At 37.2% G+C, this 21,358-nt stretch overlaps 1 pseudogene; it reads right to left on the bottom strand.

Annotated features, from left to right (window-relative positions):
- Positions 1-5,655: 5,655 nt before the first annotated feature.
- On the bottom strand, positions 5,656-20,240 carry LOC149142183 (calmodulin-binding protein 60 D-like; annotated as a pseudogene).
- Positions 20,241-21,358: the final 1,118 nt, after the last annotated feature.

The following is a 21,358-nucleotide window of genomic DNA, read 5'->3' as shown; positions in this document are numbered from 1 at the left end:
TGACTGTGGAGGCCCCAGTACAAAACTAACAATGGAATCTTGTTGAGATATTAATCTCACTATAAGCTAGGTGTTGTCACATTTGATTTTGTTGCCTACAAGGTGTCATAGACATTTTGGTTTTATTTCAGTTTAGTTGAGTTTCACGCTAGTCATTTATTGTTGATGTTTTCTATGTAATCTATTTAGCTATTTTGAATATTGAGAAGAGAAATCTCTGCTCCACAATTTCTCTTCATTATTTGTCATGGTATCAGGGCACCAGGTTGCATAAACTCCAGAGAGAGAAACGCTTCATTATTTTGTAGCTCGCAAATAAAAAGCAATGGTCGTGAGAGGCTGAGGAGAAGGTGCGAAAGAAGCTTGAATTTTTCACCTATGAAAAAAAGGAACTATAGAAATTGTGCATCCATCAAAACAGAGTCCGATGCGTCACTTTCGCATATCAACCGAGAAGAAAGTGCAAAAAATTGTTGAAAACTTATTAGAATCTTGAAAATTTGAGATTGGCGCACCCGTCAACCTGTGTTGAGGATTGTGCAAATGAGGAAGCGACATTAAAAAAAAGGTGATTTTCAAAGGAGTCGTAAGTTGCATCTTAATTCACCTCATGAAGTGACAAAAAAGTCATTTTATATGAAATTCAAACGAATTAAAAGCCAACACGAATCTCAATGGAAAGGTTTTGTTAATTTATATTTTTGGGAAGGTTTTGTTAGTTTATTTGTTGAATACTATTTCTCAAAGGAATAATCCATTATTTAAAAAAAAAAAAGGCTTTGTTATGTTAAAACAAATTATTTTTATTCAAGTTTTCTGTTTTTTTAAACTTGAAATTGTTATAAAAATGGAGCAATGCATTTTATCAAAAGTTTCTTAGAAAAAATTGGGGTTTTGTTATTGAAACAAAACGAAGGTTTTATTAAAGTTTTTTTTTTTAAATAATAATGCGCTGCATTTAAAAAAACGGAGATAGTAAAAAGGCGTGCACTTCCACATTAAAATAAAAATGGTGTTTTCTAGTGCTTTTCCACAAAACACCAACTCTGCTTGGAAAAAATTGCGAGTTTTGGTCTTTAAGAATGAAAACTTTTCTGTAAGCCCAAGAATGTTGGGATATCCTGCCAAATGTTTATGTAGAGATGACCCAAGAAAAATTAGCAACCACAAACAATAATCATAGGAATGCCACCGCAGAACTCAAAAAGAAAACTGCAAAGCTAAATGTTGGATACAAAATTCAGTCGATGACTCTATCTTCGACAAGATAACCGACGCATCAACAAAATAAGCTTGGGATGTTTTGAAAGTTGTGTGTCAAGGTAATTATACAATGAAGATAGTTAAATTATAGATATTGAAAGCTCAGTTCAAAACCCTGAAGATGAATGACATGGAGAATGTGGACCACTTCATGACTAGAATCATGGTAATAGTAAATCAGATCAAACTCATTGGTGAAACAATTATAGGTCAGAAGATTATTGAAAAATTCCTTCGAATCCTTCCCACGAAATATGACATGGTCGTAACAACTATTATGGAATCCAAATATTCTACAACTTTCCCAGTAAAACAATTGATGGATAATTTTTGGCACACGAAGCAAGACTCAATTTGGTAGAAGATTCCATGGAACAAGATTCAAAGCACAACCCTCTCTTAATAGAGGCAGAGGAAGAGGATATAGAGGCGGCAACAAGTGAGGAAGAGGTCAAGATAGAGGCAGATCAGAACATCATCATGCATCAAAGCAGTGGAGACCTCCACAAAACCAAACTCAATGAACAAAACATGGAGAAAATCTAATGTTCAATGCTATTACTGCAAGAAATTTAGGCATTATGAATATGAATGCAGAAAGAAATAGTCAGATCAATAATGAGGTAATGTCCATCTCTCCCACAATGAAGGAGAATCCTCTGAAACAATGTTTCTTCCTACCATCTATCTGAAGACACTCATAGTGAGGACCTTTGGTTGTTGGATAGTGGTTGCAGCAATAATATGATAGGTAAAAAAATATGTTTTCTTATCTAGATGCTTCCATAACATCTGAAATTACTGTTGGAGATCGTTCTTGTATTAATACTGAGGGGAAAGTTATTGTACCTATTCTTACTCAATAGAATCAACACAAATACATACATGACGTTTATTATGTTTCACATCTGAAGCATAACCTTATTAGTGTAGGACAATTGATGGAACATGGCTATGATTAAATATTTCAAGGGAACACATGTTATATCTATGACAAACCTCCCAATAGAAGACTGATAGCAAAGGTTGGAAAAACCAAGAATATGATGTTTCCATTGACTCTTAGAAGTCAAAATCTATCATAGTTTTTAGTCCACAATGTGTCAATAATAGATGAATCTTAGCTATGGAATTCTAGGTATGGCCACATCCCACTCAAGATCCTAAGTCTTCTTTAGAAACATTCAATCGTCATTGGTCTTCTTGTTATGAATGAAAAATATTATAATTGTGAAATTTGTGTTCTATCCAAGCATAAAAGAGATAACTTTCCCACATATTCCTTTAGAGCTAGTCCATACAGATATATGTGGCCCAATGCATACACATTCCATTGGTGGTAGTATTTATTTTCTAACATTCATTGATGATTATAGAAGGAATATATGGGTGTATTTTCTCAAAAATAAATCAAATACTTTCTCAATATTTAAAGAGTTCAAAGAAGAAGAAAAAAAACAGAGTGGAAAGCCTTTGAAAGTACTCAGATCCGAAAGAGGAGGAGAATACAACTCCAATGACTTTAAACTTTTTTGTCAACAAGTAATCATCATGAAAAACACAACAAGGTATACTCCACAGCAGAATGGAGTAGTAGAAAGGAAAAATTAGTCAATCATGAACATGGCCAGCTGTATGCTTCATGAGAAGAAGTTGTCAAATAACTATTGGGCTAAGGAATTTTTGACAACAATGTATGTTCTCAATAGATCTCCAACAACCAATCTCCAAGATGCAGTAACTCAAGAAGCATGGGATGGTAAAAAGGTAAATTTATCTCACTTTAGAATTTTTGGATCAGTAACATTTTCACATGTTTCTGACCAAATAAGAAAGAATCTTGATGATATGAGTGAAAGATGTATTTCCGTAGGCTATAGTGAGAATTCAATGGCCTATAAACTTTACAATCTAGTTACCAAGAAGTTTATTTTAAGCAGAGATGTTAAAATTTTTGAAAATAAATCTTGGTATGACCATGTTGATGAAGCTTCAAATCAAACTTTTTATCCACCATAGCCACCAATATGTAGGTTTAAGAAGATCCATACCATACTGAAAATGGTACATCTTCAAACAGTGAATCCACTAGTGATTCAACATCTTCAGAAGACAATCAGAAAACAAGAAGCATAAAATAAATATATGAGCAGAAGCATGGGTTTGACTAGAAGAATATGTTTGCATTTATTTCATCTCAACCAACCCATTTTGAAGAAGCAGTTAAAGAAAAGCATTGGGTTGATGCAATGAACCAAGAAATTACTGCCATAGAGAAAAACTAGACTTGGGAATTAGTTGATCTCCCAAGAGATAAATGAAGATTGGTGTAAAATGCGTATATAATACCAAGCTTAATGAAAAAGGAGAAATTGAGAAACATAAGGCAAGGTTGGTTGTCAAAGGATTCTCACAATATTTTGGTGTCGACAATGGTGAAACCTTTGCTCCAGTAGCAAGGTTAGACACTGTTAGAACCATTTTATCCACAATAGATCAAACAAATGGAAAGTCTATCAACTTGATGGAAAATATGCCTTCCTAAATGGTGTATCGAAGGAAGAAGTTTATGTAGAGAAGCCTCATGGTTTTTAAGTTCCAGGACAAGAGCATAAGGTATAGAAATTGAAAAAATATCTGTATCGTTTGAAGCAAGTTCCAAGGGCTTGGTACAGTCACATGGACAACTATCTCTTCAAAAGTGGTTTTTGCATAAGAAAACATGAGAGAACTTTGTATACAAAAACTCATGAATATAAAATTCTTATTGTATGCCTTTACGTAGATGATCTTCTTTATAGAGTAAATATGATGTTAGAATACTTCAAAGCAACAATTCAAACACATTTTGATATGAATAATCTAGGGGTCATGAAATACTTCCTAGGCACTGAAATTCCCAATCTGCTAATGGAATTTTTGTTGGTCAACAAAAATATGCCACTGATATCATCCAAAAGTTTAGAATGACCAATTGAAAACCAGCTGATACACCAATTTCTCAAGGCACCAAGTTGAGAAAAGAAGATGTAGCACCACTAGTTGATCCCACATTGTATAAAATTCTAGTTGGTAGTTTGTTATATCTCACTGCAACTAGGCCTGTTATCATTTTTTCTGCTAGTTTTGTCTCCAAGTTTATGTAGTCACCTAAGATTTCTCATTGGAAGGTTTCAAAAAGGATCTTAAGGTATATTTCAGGGACCATAGACTATGGTTTGTTCTATACACATTCTAAAAATTGTTCACTTTTAGGTTATATAGACAATGATTATGCATGGAGTTTAGATGATCAAAAAAGCACCTCAGAGTATGCTTTTCATCTTAGAACCAATCTAATTTCATGGGAATCCAAGAAACATTCAATTGTTTCAATATATTTTGCAGAGGAAGAATAAGTAGCAACAAATTCAGTAGCTTGTCAAGCAGTGTGGTTGAGAATATTATTGAAAGATCTATCAAATGTTCAGAAGGATCCAACTCATATTTATTGTGAAAACAATTCAACAATTTATTTATCAAAAAATGATGTTTTCCACAAAAAGAGCAAGCACATTGACACACATTTTCATTTCATCCATGAGCTTGCCAATGATGGGGACATAATACTTGCTTTTTGTGGTTCCAAAGATCAACTTATAGATATTTTCACAAAGCCAGTGGGCAAAAATGTATTTGAATTTCAAAGAGAGAAATTAGGCATTGTAAGTGTTTGTACTTGTAACAGTTGAGATTAGGAGTGGATGTTGACATATTAATCTCACTATCAGCTAGGTGTCATCACATTTCATTTTTTTTGCTAGGTGTCATAGACAGTTCGATTTTACTTTAGTTTAGTCGAGTTTCACTCTAGCCATTTATTGTTGATGTTTTTTATGTAATCTATTTAGATATTTTGAATATTGAGAAGAGAAATCTCTACTCCACAATTTCTCTCCATTGTTTGTCAAATTTGTTCCAAGAACTGCACTCTGGCGTGATGATCCTACTACTACCTAGTTTGATGCATTATTGTAAGGAAAATTGTTATAAGATAATTGATTGTTATTCATCAATTGTTGAGGTTGTCCTGCAAATATTTTAACTAATCTATCACCATAAACTAAACTTAAACTACTTGCAATTTTTCAAGGCCGATTAGTAAGGTCGTACAATTGTAAAATTGAATTCGCCAATGCTTTGGATTTTTGAATAGAATCCATTATATATGTTAAATCTTGAAATGAAAAAAAAAAACCTTATAATCAATATTGTGAAGGCAATTGATTTACCATGTACAGCTAACCCAAAATTTCCTGATGCTTGTTCAGGATGCATTGCAATTGGTTCAAAAGTTAAGGGAGCTTATTGGCTATAAGCAGTAGAATATGGCATGTTGGGACAAGAATTATTTCACTTCTTGTTTGACCTTACACCAACTAATGCCTTACCAACATATTCAATAATATACATCCAATTATCATATGCATTCTTTACCAGTGAATCAACAAACACATGTGGAAATAGTGTTTCAAGATAATATAAATCCATAGCCATATTTAATTTGATGTTAGTTAGCAAAATTACGATCTCCATGTTATTAAAAAATATGCCTTCTCTTTGTTATAAATAAATTCAACGGGCATATATTTCCCACTCGTAATAGGGCCCGCAAGTTCATAAACATTATTGAAGATAACACCAACTTCTCATGTCTCGTCAGGGTAGTAAACATAGAGTTTCCCACTGAGGACCCAAGTTTTCATGTGCTCTACTGTACTCTCCCACATCTTGTTCGACATACCACTTCCAAGGATCTACATTAAAATTAAGAGAATGTAAGTTGAGCCAAGATAAATTTCAAATGACCCTCACCACAAAAATGAAAAACAATAGTGCTTACCTCTCGTAATTTTTGAGGATCTCTAACCACAAGCCTCAGAAAATACTGAGATGTATAAACCCGAGCTTTATTAAGTTTCATGTGAAATTCTCCATGTTTACTGATTTTATCCAATCTCCAAACATCATCATGTAACACTAGTGGATAATGTTTCTTGTACGCTGAAAAGCATAGAAAAAATCCCAACTTATTCCATGGAGAAAAAAATCATATTTTTTGCAATCTAGCTACTTCAAAAAAGTATATATTTGCAAGAAACAACAATTCAGAGTAATATCAAGAAAATATACCACTTCATAATCTATGGAAAAAAATATCTTATTTATGTTATCTAGTTGCTTCATAAAATTATTTCTTTGGAAGTAAAAACAATTCAAAGTAATATGAAGCAAATACTACTCTTCATGATCCACTAAATTGGCTCAGAAATATAAATTTGACATCATAGTGTAAGATACTGAACTCACGTTCCCCTATATGATCTTTCATGGTGAAAGATTTTGTCTTAGCCTCACAAATACACATGCCTTCATAGTAACCTGATGCAACCTTTAGTCCAAGCCTAAACATCTTGATCCTTATCTAGCTTGAATTTCTTGTAAAAAATATTAAGTACCAAACTGTGTCAACACCTTGCTTCAATGTAACTTGCAATTTCCCTATCAATAAAGGAATCTTCCCTTCACGTTCATGCACTTCCTAACTTTCAAAATCTTCTTGTGTCCAATCCTCGTCATCTTCATTGTTGAAGTCTCCTTCCAATACTGTAATATCTAATTTTGCAGATGCCTTAGGTCCTATGTAAGATCTCAAACAATGAAATAAGTAACACATCTGACACATTTAGGTGTTCTAATAAAAATACTTTCAACAAAACACTAAACAAAAAGGGATCTGGAAAAATTCAACCCTTATTTCAATTAATACTTACAAAATGAAACATGATCAAATACAAGAAAAATAATGGAGCCTTTACCTCGACATACATGGATGATCAATGCACAAGAAAATAAAGACATTGAGGCACAAATGTGAACCTTAGATGGATCCACCAGGTATATTACACCCACAAGACTTTCATCCCTAGGATCAAACTAGAACTAGCCTCACCAAGTCCTCAACAAATAAAAAATAGCTAGACAACTCAGGATGATATCACTGTCAGGATCCTATCCCCTTTTATAGGCTTCATGGAATCTATAGAAACTTTTATTTTATTGATTTCCCTCGAAAAACAAAGGAAAATAACATGGGTCGATACTATGGGAAAATACCATGGTAAATACCATGGGAATATTCTGTCCACTTTGACCATATCAAGAAAAGGGAATATTGCAAATCCTCTCGCCCAAAAATTTCTTTCCCTCAAGCAATCCACTTTTATCCACAACAAAATCATATGTATACTAATACTAACATCCCATATAGACTAGTGTGCTATTCCATGCCTCCATACCTAGATACCAAACAATCCTCCGACCAATCCTGCCCTCAATAGATTCACCTAGATCCTAATGCCACCTAAGTTCTGGGACCTGTGGGTTATCATACCATCACAACCCTCCATCACTGACTGTGCCTAAGGGCCCAAGTTGCATTATGCTCTTCGCTAAGGGTATCCTCCTAGGAATCATCCCATTAATTGAGTTCTAACTCATAATCTCTTGCCAATCCATCTCATGGGAAGGATCTAATGCATGAATGCATGCACATGGAATGAGTCTACCATGTTGATGTTGTCTAATGCTCAACTCATGCTACTCCACCCAGTCACCCAACATGATACATTTGGAGAACTCTTCCTTGCTCTCCCCAAAGTATAAAGGCAGGTTGGTAGTGTTGCAAGGCTGATCTATGTACTATTCCTCTTGTTGCCTTATGAAGGACTTGAGATGTTCCTCTACACTAGACAACTTGGTTGCTGACTTGGCACATACCCTTATGAGCTCCTTAATTTTCCTGTTCTCCTGTAAGATAGTGTCTTAGGTTGTTCGAACTCTCTGCTTCAACATCATAAGGTGTGCCTTGAAATGTGTGTTCTTACCCTGAAATTTCTCTACTGGTGATTCTGGTGCCATGTTGAAAGTTTTTGTAACTGTCTACACTGGATGCCCAATGACCACAACTTCAACTTGAGCCTTTGAATGACTCTCTAGGAATGGCTCATTTTTCACATTATGTCTGTCATGTTTCGCCTGATCATCATGCTCATCATGTTGGTTCACTACTATTGGCTCCTTACTTAAATTTCTTTCACCTCCTCCATCTCTGAAGACAATATGTTGTTCATCCTCTCCAATTGTAGAACATAGATGCATTGGTGGACTGCTATCTATAATTCACTGCTCATATTCTTTATGGACATCCCCTAGAGACTTATGGGCTCAGTTGTATAGGATTCTACCTCATCAATACCATTAGGTAGAATTTCCTCATGCACTTCCAAATTCTTGTCATCCTCCTTGAATAATATCACGCTGCTTCTCACCATCCTGAAAACGAATAAACCCAACTACAAAAGACTCCCCATGATCTGAAGGAATCTCCTCTTGCTCAATATTTGTTGCCTCCTTCCTATCATCTAGACATGAATGGTTGAGGGCCCAAGGTCCCTTGTTGTAACACCCTCCTCCCACATCTACCCAAGCAACCCGCCAGTTGGGGTAAAATGCGGCGAGAGGCCACTATGATAAGATTCAACCTCCTTGGTGACTTTAAGGAAATGGAATCGAACGAACATCACATACAGTCATCCAACATCATACAAATAACCTTCAGGAGACAAATCAGCCACTTACATTGCTTATCCCTGGGTCCCACTACTGTTTGAAATACTTAAGGGCAGGGTAACGCTCCCTAGACACTACCCAGGCAAGTTAGTTTCAGGACTAACGCTCCCCAAACATTGTCCAGGTGATTTATAACGCTTCTCAGACACTGCCCAGGCGAGTTAGTCACAACACTAATGCTAGCATTCCAGGATTTGAGCCACCTTTTTCATCCCAGAGCCCGAGACACTGCCCATAATGGAATGATCACATAGAATTAGTAAGGATGCAAGGAAACAATGATGCAAAATCAATAATATGAAAAATATCATCATGAGACCCCTACTATCCATGACAGGCATTTTTTCAAACATATCATCAACATGTAACCTATATGTGAAAATAATAGAATTAAGTGTAGGGATCTCATACTTATCTGAGAATCTCTATGAACCATTGTTCCCTCATGCCATTTGCTGCATTATCCTCCATTAACTCATAAACACATTATCTATTCATATACAAGTAAAAACAAGCTAAGAGCCATACATAGTTGCTGCCATGAAATGTGCATATAACTAGCATAATAAGAACAGAAATACAATAAACATATTATCCATCAAATCCATAAATACATCAGTACCTTTACACATGAAAATCAAGGGAATGGATTTCTCATTAATGAATAAAATGAACCAACCGGAGATGGGACTACCATGTTCCACCTGACCGTAGAATGGCTGAGCCAAATCTCTCTTCAGCCATTCACCCTCGTGCTATATTCCAAGCATGAATGTGGGATCTCATATAACACATCAATCAAAACTCATCCAGGGATTCCAGAGGCCATCCACCTCAACCCATAAAACAATGATTCCACCTCACAGTCAGAAATCACCAAAGAAACATCATCAAATTGGTCTCCATCCAAGCCTTCTAGGGCTTCCAGAGCGTTTGTCCAACCAAGGATCCCAGAACTAGTAACTCAACCCACAGCTTATACATGGCTTCCAGAGTGTTTGTCCAACCAAGTTTTCTAGAACTAGTAACTCAACCCACAACTTATAAAGGGCTTCCAGAGCGTTTGTCCAGCCAAGGCTTCCAGGACTAGTATCTCAACCCACCAAGGGCTTCTAGAATGTTTGTCCAACCAGGATTCCAGGAGTAGTAACCCAATCCAAGCTGTTACAGGGCTTCCATAGCATTTATTCAACCAGGGCTTCCAGGACTAGTAACTCAACCCAAGCTGTTATAGGGCTTCCAGAGCATTTTTCCAACCAGGGATTCTAGGACTAATAACTCAGCCCAAGCTATGGAAACATGAGAACCAACCAAAACAAAGCAATGAAAGTAAAACCAAAATCACCATGGCTATCTCGGAAATGGCAAGGCTAGGAAATCCACTGTCAATCCCAACCATCCTCCATGCCAATGACAGATCATAACCAAGAAACCACATGCATGTGCCATGCATGCTAAAACTAGTGAAGAAATCATACATGCAATTTGGTACCTGCAAGCAAATATGATATAGTTGTTGATGTTGATGCCTCCTTTCACTTTCCTGCTCTTCCTTTGCCTTCTTGCTCCAAGAATTCAAGTATGCCACACCCTCCAAGAGTGCTCCAAGAAAACTCTAAGTATACAAGAGTATGAGAGAGAGAGAGAATAATGAGAGAGCTCCAAAACTAAATTAATCAAGTCTTCACTGACTAAGATTTCCCATTGATCCTCAAAATCCTTTTTATTAATGAAGCCTCTATTTTCTTCATTTTCCATTTTTTTCCTTCATTTTCCCAACCTGTGACCTTTCACCTCCTTTTTCTCTTAATTTCCATTATTTTAATAAATAAATGTGCCAAAATTCCTTTTAATGCCTTAGCCATTACCTTTGCCAATTTCCTTAGCCATAAACAATCAATTTAACAACCCCTGGGATGTCTTGCCGAACATTCAGCTTGGAATACATGTCCCAGTCATCCGTGGTTATTGTTTTTAACATTTATTACATAGAATTTTCACCAGGGTTGTTACACTTGCAGATAAAGCATAGTCCTCTCCTCCTTAGTTCATTCTTGTTGCAGATTATTTTCTTGCTTCCTCCATCAATCCTTCTCAACTCCTTCCTAGTCAACACCACTCTGAGAATTTTATGTTTTGGATGACCAACTTCTCAACTAGATAATAGGAAGTTGGTGATACAATTAGTTCCTTTCTCCGAATGGTCAACACTTTAGATCTTAGTATCTTGCAGATGTCTACATCTCATTCTAAAAACAAGGACATAATCTTTCGCATGCTTTTTTTTTACAAAATCTAGATGAGATGATGTAATGATGGTGTAAAAGTTCTGGAACACCTGAAAGATTAAGTCCTCACATTCTAGATTCAACATGAATGAGCCAAAGTTTAAGTCTGCCATGAGTTCTAAGATTTTGTGCCTATTCTAAAAAAGTAGGAAGCATGATGTTGTCCAACCTCTGAAGGGCTTCTACTATCAGTTGCAATATCTCTCTCATGATATCAATATTTTAAGGTAGTAGTGGTGATGTTAACACTATGATCTTATTGAGACACGAAGTAACTATGATCCTAACCTCTTCATAAGTATGCTCCCAGAGTTTGGATTGTATTAATGCAAGCATGGATGGCTTGAGAGCCCAGCTAAGCTTCTTCCATTCTGGCTGCCCCACCTTGGAAAAACACATGTCTAATTACTCCAATTTATGAAGTTCTATGTATAACTTTGTTTTTTTAAATTCAAATCCAAGTGTGAAGAGATTAGCCCATCTTCCTTGTCCTTCCTTCACTTCCCATGGGTTTTTTGAATGCAGAATGACATGGGCTCTTTTTGAGAATGTTTTGTTTCTTTTAACATCATTTTGGTCTAAGAAGGTAATATTGCATAAAGGATAATATATTCTTACTAATTCATCAAGAAGTTTTTGGGTGTTTTCCAAGGTCTCTTCAAGATGATCCATCTTCTCTCATACCAAAGAAAGAAAATATGCAGGGATACACTAATTCTTCATAGGGAGATTTTGTCAATCATGCCTTCAAATATTTTCAACAAATTTGACCTAGAGATACTATAGCCACAAACTTAGAAATGATTCTCCCTCCACTTCTCCCTAACTCCTCTTTCTTCTTCTTCTTCTTCTCTTATTTATTTATATTGAAATAATAATTGTTTCCCAATCATACAAAATTTTCACACATATATATCGAATAATATTTGCACCGTTAATTTATTATAAAAGTGGAAGGCTACAAATGGATATGTTGCTATTACAGATTATAATAGTTTGTGGTCCTAAACCCTATGACTTATGCTTACCTAGCCCTCGACCTTCAAGCTCCAATGCACCCACACTTGTCTCAACCTTTACGCCCCTTGGCTTGGCTCCTACACCCATGCCCCTCCAAATATCGACCTCACCTCACAACTCAATCATCAGTGTTGATTTATGGTAGCATTGGATATGCTATAGACATGAAAATTGGTGAAGAGGTTAAGGCACATAAGACTCCAAGACCCAGTAATTGTTTGGGGAAATTCCACCTGGATGAGGAGATATTAAAATAATTAATATTTTTAATGGGTTCCTAGGTATAAACTTCAGAAAATTAAAATATTAACGGGTATTAATATAAAACTTGGTGAGAATGTTCTAAATGACATGGATAAAGAAATCTAGTCTTACTCATTGTTTAGGGACTTTATATTGGTCGTTGAAGACTCAACAAGAAAAATATAAGAGGAGACTTGAGGGTCAGTTGGAGGTACACCAAGATTGATCAGTTAGTTTGATTTTCTGGAGCGGGTTTTTGCTGAGAGAATCAAGCTAGTGATCTGTTGTAGCGAGGGGAAGTTCGGCACAAGACTGAGAATACATACTAGAGAGGCAAAGTTAGTGCCATAGAGATAGCACAGAGCCTAGAGAGGTTGACGAAGAGGTAGCTAGAACTTATGTAGAGGCTGAGGAGGCCAGCATGGGTGACATAGAGGGTCAGAGGGATGACGCAGAGAGGCAAGGGGCTGACGTAGAGGCATCAGTAGCTGCGCAAAGTCTAGCAGAGCTGATGCAGTGCCAAGAGGCATCACTGAGTAAATTTTGTGAGGTAGACTGAGTGTTCATGAGCTAAGAGGGTGACATACTCTCTAGCAGAGTGACCCAAAGCAGTGGAGGATCTTGGAGCAGCTTTCGCTATCCAGATAAGGAGTTGTCGTAGTTGTTGTGGGATTGATCATCTGGTAATTGACCAGCTAGAATATCTGTCTCCGAGGAGAGGTACTTCTGCCGAGGGAATTCTCTGTTGGGTGAGCCATTTCTGGCACCCTAGTTGTATTTAGAAACTGCATAATAATAAAACCCTCATATCTGCTACACCGGTTTTACTGCATTAGGTTTTTCTGGGAACGATTGTCCAAAAATAATGGTGTCCCTTGTATGTTTTTCTCGATTATTTCATTTGTTGATCTATATATGTGTTAAGGTTGCAATTGTTTTTATTTCGGTATTTATATCTATAAATAACTTGTTAATCAAAAGAAAAAGTAGGAGGAAATAAACCAGATAATGCAGTAGGGATTTTTGACGTGTCAGACTTAGAAATTTCAACATGGTATTAGAGCATTGCAGATCACAGAAGGAATGAAGGCACCAATAGTAAAATGAAGAATTTACATCAGTAGAAGCTATCTTGAGAGACATCATTGTTCCAGAGCAGAAGTGGCAGAGAAGAAGTGACACAGAGGGCCTACATCATTATTTCGAGTTAGGAAGAGGGCCAACACAGAAGTAGAGAGGAGCAGATTAGACCTATGCAATGCTCGGTCATATTTCTCAACCAAGAAGGATCGACGTTGTGGCTAGGAGGAGAAGATTTTGTCATTGCTGGGATTGCACAGAGCCTGAAAGGCTTAGTTTATTCAGTTGTTGGGCTTGGGGAGTTGTGGGAATATTGTGATTGAGAAGCTGGTGAGGTGTTGGTTCTGTCAGAATAGAACAATACCTAAGGAGATGGAACCAAGGTAGATGGAGTCTCTACCTTGACGGATTTCTAGCCAAGAAATACATATCCGAGTTGCAGTTGCAAGGAGGATTGGAGAGGAGCAGTTCGAAAATTGGCCAGAGGATTTCAAGGAGGGAAATTGGGACTTAGAGGGACATTTATAGGAGGGAAATTGAATCTCAAAGGGAGTCAAAAAGAGGAGCTAAAATGGCAGTGAACGAATTGAGGGATCATGATAAGTTGGATGGGGCTTCCAAATTTGTCATCTAGAATGCCAGGATCCTGGCAATCCTGGATCGACATCACATTAAGGACTTTGCCTTAAGATTCGTGGCTATCCCTGTAGACCTAGATGAGAATGAGAAGTATGAGGATGAAATGGCGAGGGCAAAGTGCATGATACTAGACGAGGTCAAAGATCATGTCATACCACATATTGCTGAAAAGAACACAACAAAGGAGATGTGGGATACCTTGAAGACCTTGTATCAGGGAACTTCCGTGCAACGAAAGATGCTATTGGAAAATCATTTTCGGTCATATCAGATGCAGAAGGGAGAGAAGATAGATCCATTCCTTCTTAGGTTGCAGGAGATTCGCGACCAACTTACTTCCATGGAGTCTACACCAGATCCAGAATTTATGGTTAGGATTGCCCTAAATGCAGTCTTTGAGGAGTGGGAGACATTTGTCCAAAGTATTTTTGGCAGGTCCACTCTTCCATATGGGAGGAGATGTGGGCAGATATTCACCAAGAATAGATCAGGCAGATAACCTTTGCGAGGAGTAGTGGCTAGGGAGGTCGAATCAAGAAAGGGGAGGAGGAGGATGCAGCTTTAGCATCTGTGGGACAACAAGGGAAGAGGAAAAAGAAGGACATATCCAAGGTGAAGTGATTCCATTGTGGGGAGTTTGAAATTATGCATCCCAGTGTCCCAGGAAGAAAAACAAGGGAGAGGCTTCAGATTCAAAGGCAGCTCCAGCTAAGGCGGAGAAAGAGGCCAAGACTAATGATGATTGTGCCATGAGTGCTCATGCACATCTAGAGAAGAGGTGGAGAGACATCAAGTTGTAGTCATGAGGACTACATACTAGGGGCAAGATCCTTGAGGTGCCAAAACTCTTGGATCATATCCAACTACGGGAGCCCTTAATAACAGTAGTAGAATGACAAATGTCAGGTGGAGAAAAGTGTAGTGGAGCAGCAAGACAGTGCTTGGGTGCAGAAATCTAAGGCAGCCTAGTGGAGGTTACAACAATGGAAGAGGCACAGAGGTGTATGCAGCAACACAGTGGTAGCAGAGGGAGCGTTGAATAGTAGCAGAGGTAACTTCAGTTTCATGAGGCTTCCAGACTAATTGGGATCTCAGTATTTGGGAGAAGTCAGTTACCTACTTCTCGGTAACTGAGTTGTAGTGCAACAATTAGTAGTGGCAGTGCTAGGGGTAACATGGGAAACATATTGAGAGGGAGTTGTAGTACATATGTAGCAGTGGAAATGTCATGGGCATAAGTACAGGAAGTAGCAGTGCAGATGATGTGAGGCAGTGGACCAAGCATCAGCACAGGTACTGGTGCTAAGGAGTTAATGTGATGTTTCCATGGTGAAACATTACTATAACACATTCCTCGTTAAGAGTGTTGATTTGTGGTAGCATCATATGTGCTCTAGCTATGAAAATTAGTGGAGAGGCTAAGCAACATAAGATCTCCAAGACCTAGAAATCATTTGGGGAAATTCCACCGTATGAGGAGATATTAAATAATTAATATTTTTAATGGGTTCCTAAGTCTAAACTTAGGAAAATTAAAATATTAATGGGTATTAATATAAAACTGGGTGAGAATGTTCTAAATGACATGGATCAAGAAAACATAATTTTATCCATTGATTATGGACTTAATCTCAGCCATTGAAGACTCAACATGTAAATTATAAGAGGAGGCTTGAGGGTCAGTTGGAGGTACACCTAGATTGATCAGTCAGTTCGATTTTCTGGAGTGGGGTTTTTCTGAGAGAATCGAGCTAGTTATCTGTAGTAGCGAGGGGAAGTTCAGCATGAGGTTGAGAATACATAGAAGAGAGGAAAAGATAGTGCCAGAGAGACAGTGCAGAGCTTGGAGAGGCTGACGCAGAGGCAGCTAGGACTTACACAAAGGCTAAGGAGGCCAACGTGGGTGACAGAGAGGGCTAGAGGGTTGATGCAAAGAGCCAAGGGGCTGACACAGAGGCATCAGTAGCTGTGCATAGGATAGAAGAGCTCACATAGGGCCAAGAGGCAACGCTGGGTGAATTTTTTGAGGCGGAATGAGTGTTTATGAGCTGAGAGCGTGATGCAATCTCTAGTAGAGTCAAACAGAGTAGTGGAGGAACTTGGAGTAGCTTTTGTTGTCCAACTAAGGAGTTGTCGTAGTTGCTGTGGGATTGATCATCCGATAACTGATCATCCGAAATATCTGTGTCCAAGGAGAGGTACTTATGCTAAGGGAATTCTCTATTGGGTGATCCATTTCTGGCACCCTAGTTGTATTCATAAACTGCATAATAATAAAACCCTCATATCTACTACACCGATTTTCCGGTAACTGATCATCCGAAATATCTGTGTCCAAGGAGAGGTACTTATGCCAAGGGCATTCTCTATTGGGTGATCCATTTCTGGCACCCTAGTTGTATTCATAAACTTCATAATAATAAAACCCTCATATCTACTACACCGATTTTCCTACATTAGGTTTTTCCAAGGATGATTGTCCAAAAATAAAGGTGTCCCTTGTGTGTTTGTCTCGATTATTTCAGTTGTTGATCTTTATATGTGTTAAGGATACATTTGTGTTTATTTCGATATTTATATTTATAAATAATTGTTAATGAAAAGAACAAGTAGGAGAAAATAAACCAAATAATGTAGTAGGGATTTATGATGTGTCATACTTAGAAATTTCAACAATCAGAACCTCCACTTATGGTTTGACTAGCAAGAACATATGATTCCCTCAACCTTGGCCCTTCGATCTTCAGACTTTGATTTAAGTATATTGGCTTATCATTCCCACAACGATAAACCTACTTAGACTATGGATTATCGACATTATAAACAAATTTAAGTTGTCAACGACCCTTCCTTGGATGATAGTTTCTGCACCTTTGTCCCTCAATGGTAGTATGATTGTTGGTTCTTTAAGAAATGAATCTGAAAATTGTGTTCACCCCCTTAAGCTCCTCACCGGTGAGAAATAAACTTTTCACATCAAGCATAGGGTCGGTCGGCCCTGAAACCCTATGTATGGTATGACTCTGGAGATAGAGATCAGGTGAATGCACACAAGATGGTGTGACCTATCGGCCCTGATATTGGCATATGAGGAAAACGTGGATGAAGAATGGATTGTATGAATTGCACACAATGGTATGGCTTATCAGCCTTATGCCTCTCATAGTGGGGATTTATGACCCCTTGGCCTTACTCATGCATGATGGATGAATGAGATCTTAATAAACTGTGTGATAGCCTGAATAAATTAGAACAATCATCTCATCCCTATGGATAAACTAGTGTCCTCAAACCCCAGAGACGATCAATGTGATAACCCTTCGATTTGGCGCGTAATGATTTCTTCTTCACTGTTATTAGTTGCACTCCGCCCTTAATGGCCTACATTAGTTCCCTATTGTAATATACTCAACGGAACTCTATAAATGATCAACCTGAATTGATCTAGATTTAAACAGGAACATAACAAAGTATAGAAATAAACATAAATATAGAGATGCAGCAGAAATAATACATCATTTCATTAATGTAAAATACTGAAATATGCTTACAAACATAAATTGAAATAAATCTAGCTCGGGCGATGGTAGCTTATCTCTGAGAAGAGATGTGGAGGCTACATGCCTATGAACTGCCTTACAATGAGGTTCAAGGGCCTTTTTATTATTTAAAAATAACAGAAAACCCTAAACAACCAAAACCCTTACCCGAGGAGATGTAACACCAAGAGTTTATGGGCCCCGTTGGGGTTAGTTGGGCAGCCAACTTCCCGGGGTCGTGACTTGGTCATATTATCTCCATTTGACGTGCATGGTACACCGTTTGAAAGATCTCTCCGAGGACTACAAAGTAAAAAATGACATATAAAAAGTTGCTAGCAGTAGATTGCCAAAAAACGTCGTTTAGGGCCTCAAAACAACTCTAGAAGTTTAGGACCCGAAAAATTGCTAAAAATACTAAACTGCGTAACAATTAAGGAAACTAAAAAATTGAAAGAGACAATTGTAGCGGTCCAAGTGGGATAGGTGGGTAGCAATCAACATCCACCTGGATCATGAATCGTGTCAACCACTGTACTAATAGAGGAAGACAACTAGTGGTGGACTCTCGACGCACCGAACTAGTTGGTGTTACTAGTTCAATACCCCCTCATCACAATAATTCATCCCTTTATGCATCGATCTCATGGTCTTCCATAAGAAATTTTATGGCCTTTAACGGGAGCTAGATCCATGTCTCATGCCCTGCTACAATCAATATCGTCCCCTCTACGCCCTGATCTAATACACACTGCTTAAAGTATTTATACTTTTTTTATATGCAACAATTTTGGTCTCCATAGTGTGTTTAGTGCACCTATATATCATATTTATTCAACTTTTCTTGGCCCTTCTCTGGAACCCACGGTGCTATCACAGTGACTTTTGGCATGCCGCTTCTTGACCCTTGCAATTCCTCGTGGTAGTGTGTAAGCCCACAACTATGGAAATTTTTCACGGTGATCATGTGGCCTTCGATATTTAGAATTCTAGTTATGAAGGGTTATGACTACCCAACTCTATGAGAATATGGCTCTGCAGCTCCTACTCACCATTGTAATGACCAGATTTGGCTCTAGTATGAATGTTGTCCCTAGTACAGTTGCCTGTATACACACGTAAGATGGTATTTGATGCCTCTGGTGTGAATGTTGCCCTTGGTGTGGTGTCATTTCCTTATGATATGTTTCCCCTCTCAAGGAAACTCAGGCCTACTCTTATGCACACGTGGCTACGATCTTCAAGATAGGTCCTCCCAATGTGAGCAGCCAAAAAAAGCACCCTCACGACAACAAACTTCTTTGACCACAACTTATGTGTAATTCCCACAACCCTAATATATTCTAGCTTGATAATTATGGTGGCTCCCTTCAACAACAATATTCTTTTTAAATCAACAACTTTGATTTTTATATTAGAAACCCTAAAAATGATACGACAACTTAAAGTATTTCAGTCTCTTTAAAGTTCACCTCCACAATTAAAAAATTTGACCTGTAACTCAAAATCAATGATGGAAAAGTAATTTCTATGCAATGGTCAACTAGGGTGGTTATGGAGAACCTCTGAAATTGACAACATTCTAGCTAGGGTGATTATGGAAGATCCCCAAAAACTAGTCCCTCTTGAAACCCTCAGGCTGGCAGGAAAAACCAGCTTTGATACCATTGTAAGATCCTAAACAACAAAATAATAAAAATATCTACCACATTTAGGTGTTCTAATAAAAATATTTTGAACAAAATATTGAACGCAAAGGGTTCTGGAAAAATGCAGCCCTTATTTCAATTAATACTTAGAAAACGAGACATGCCCAAATACAAGAAAAATAATAGAGCCCTTGCCTTGACATACACAATTTCTCAATGCACAAGAAAAAAAAGATGTTGAAGCACAAACTTGAACCATGGATGGATCCACCAGATAGATTACAACCACGGTGTTTTCTTCCCTAGGATAAAACTAGAAACGGCCTCACCAAGTTCTCAACAAATACAAAATAGATAGACAACTCAAGTTGATCCTAGTGTCAGGCTCCTATCCCCTTTTATAGGCTACATGGACTCTCTAGAAACTTTTATTTTATTGATTTCCCTCAAAAAATGAAGGAAAATACCATGGGATGATATTATAGGAAAATACCACGGTAAATACCATGGACATATTTTGTCCACTTTGACCATATCAAGAAAAGGGAATATTACATCCTAAGGTAGAAACCACCCCTGTTTGGTCATCCAAGAGCACAACAAGAATAGAAGCACCCTATTCTCCTTTAAACTTTCCACCTATGAAGGTCAGAAGTGATAATCTTGTTCTGAAATGCAGTCGCAAGTTTCTTCCATCTCATCCTTCTATGTGTTTTGGAAAATACCTGTATTTTATAATAGTTATGTTCAATTCTAATCCAAAAAAGACCATATTGTAGTTATGTTCAATTCCAATCCAAAACATACCATATATCAATTATGTTCAATTCCAATCCAAAAAAGACCATATTGTAGTTATGTTCAATTCCAATCCAAAACATACCATATATCAATTATGTTCAATTCCAATCCAAAAAAGACCATATATCAATGACCATGAATATACTGCTCTTACAAGAAAAAGGAAAGGAGAAGTCAAATAGTAACTACAAAATCAAAACTAAATGATATAACCTAAATCAACTATCTATTATTGTAAGCCCCAATTTTAATTTTTGTGTTTTACCTCTCCAACCCTTAATGTGGAAGAGTAGTAGATCCAACATGATAAGGTCTTCAACACCTACATAAGTCGTTATGGAAAATAGAATACCATTAGCAACCACAAAATCAAAGATAGATGATAAAACATAAAACAAGTATTTATTATTTTATGTGCCAATTTTATGTTGTATTCTATTTTTCTGCCCATTAATAATATGGAAAAGAAGTTGAATTGGAACCATTAGGTTCCTTGCACCTATAATTGAGATTGATAATAGGCTACAAGAGTGGTTAATGTTCTAGTTTCAAGCCCTGATATTTCAATGCCAACCTAGATTAAGGTGAATGAGGATAATTCCAAAAAATTGCCCCATTAAATTCCAGACCAATGTTCGTCCTCCATTCAATTCTTTGTATGCATTTATGCCTAGTTCATCCAATTCCATGGATCTTTATTTATACATGTTGAATGGACAAATCTCTCCTTTCATGTGAAGCTATTTTGGAAGCTCACTTGTTACATAGAACATACAATTTATTGTGCTTACATAAATATTTTGAATCTTTTGGTTCATGGTATTGTTATCACGAACCTTGAAGGGTTTAGGTTTATAATTGGTATTGGAATATTAGACTGTAAGAAGGGAAAGCATTTCTAAAAATTTGATCCACAATTGGAATAAAATCCAAGCAAAGCATTGTTTAGCCTATGTAGGGTATATTTGCACTACTGATGCTGCAGTCAATGGTAAAAGGAAAAAACAATCACCTTCCATTGTTCAGTGCACAAGTGGTGTACACAAGGCAATCTAAAATTCTAAATTTAATAACGTGTCCTCCAATGTCTGCATACCTAAGTCTACACTTGTTACCCCAGACATGACTTTTTGTATTTCAATAGCTTGTTTCATGTGACAATGAA

Source organism: Pinus tabuliformis, chromosome X (genome assembly GCF_031772625.1).
Source record: "Pinus tabuliformis cultivar Carrire ecotype Pingquan chromosome X, CPIR1, whole genome shotgun sequence".
In the NCBI taxonomy this organism is placed as follows: domain Eukaryota; kingdom Viridiplantae; phylum Streptophyta; class Pinopsida; order Pinales; family Pinaceae; genus Pinus; species Pinus tabuliformis.
The sequence above is the reverse complement of the archived record's forward strand: the minus strand, read 5'-3'. Positions and strand labels throughout refer to the sequence as shown.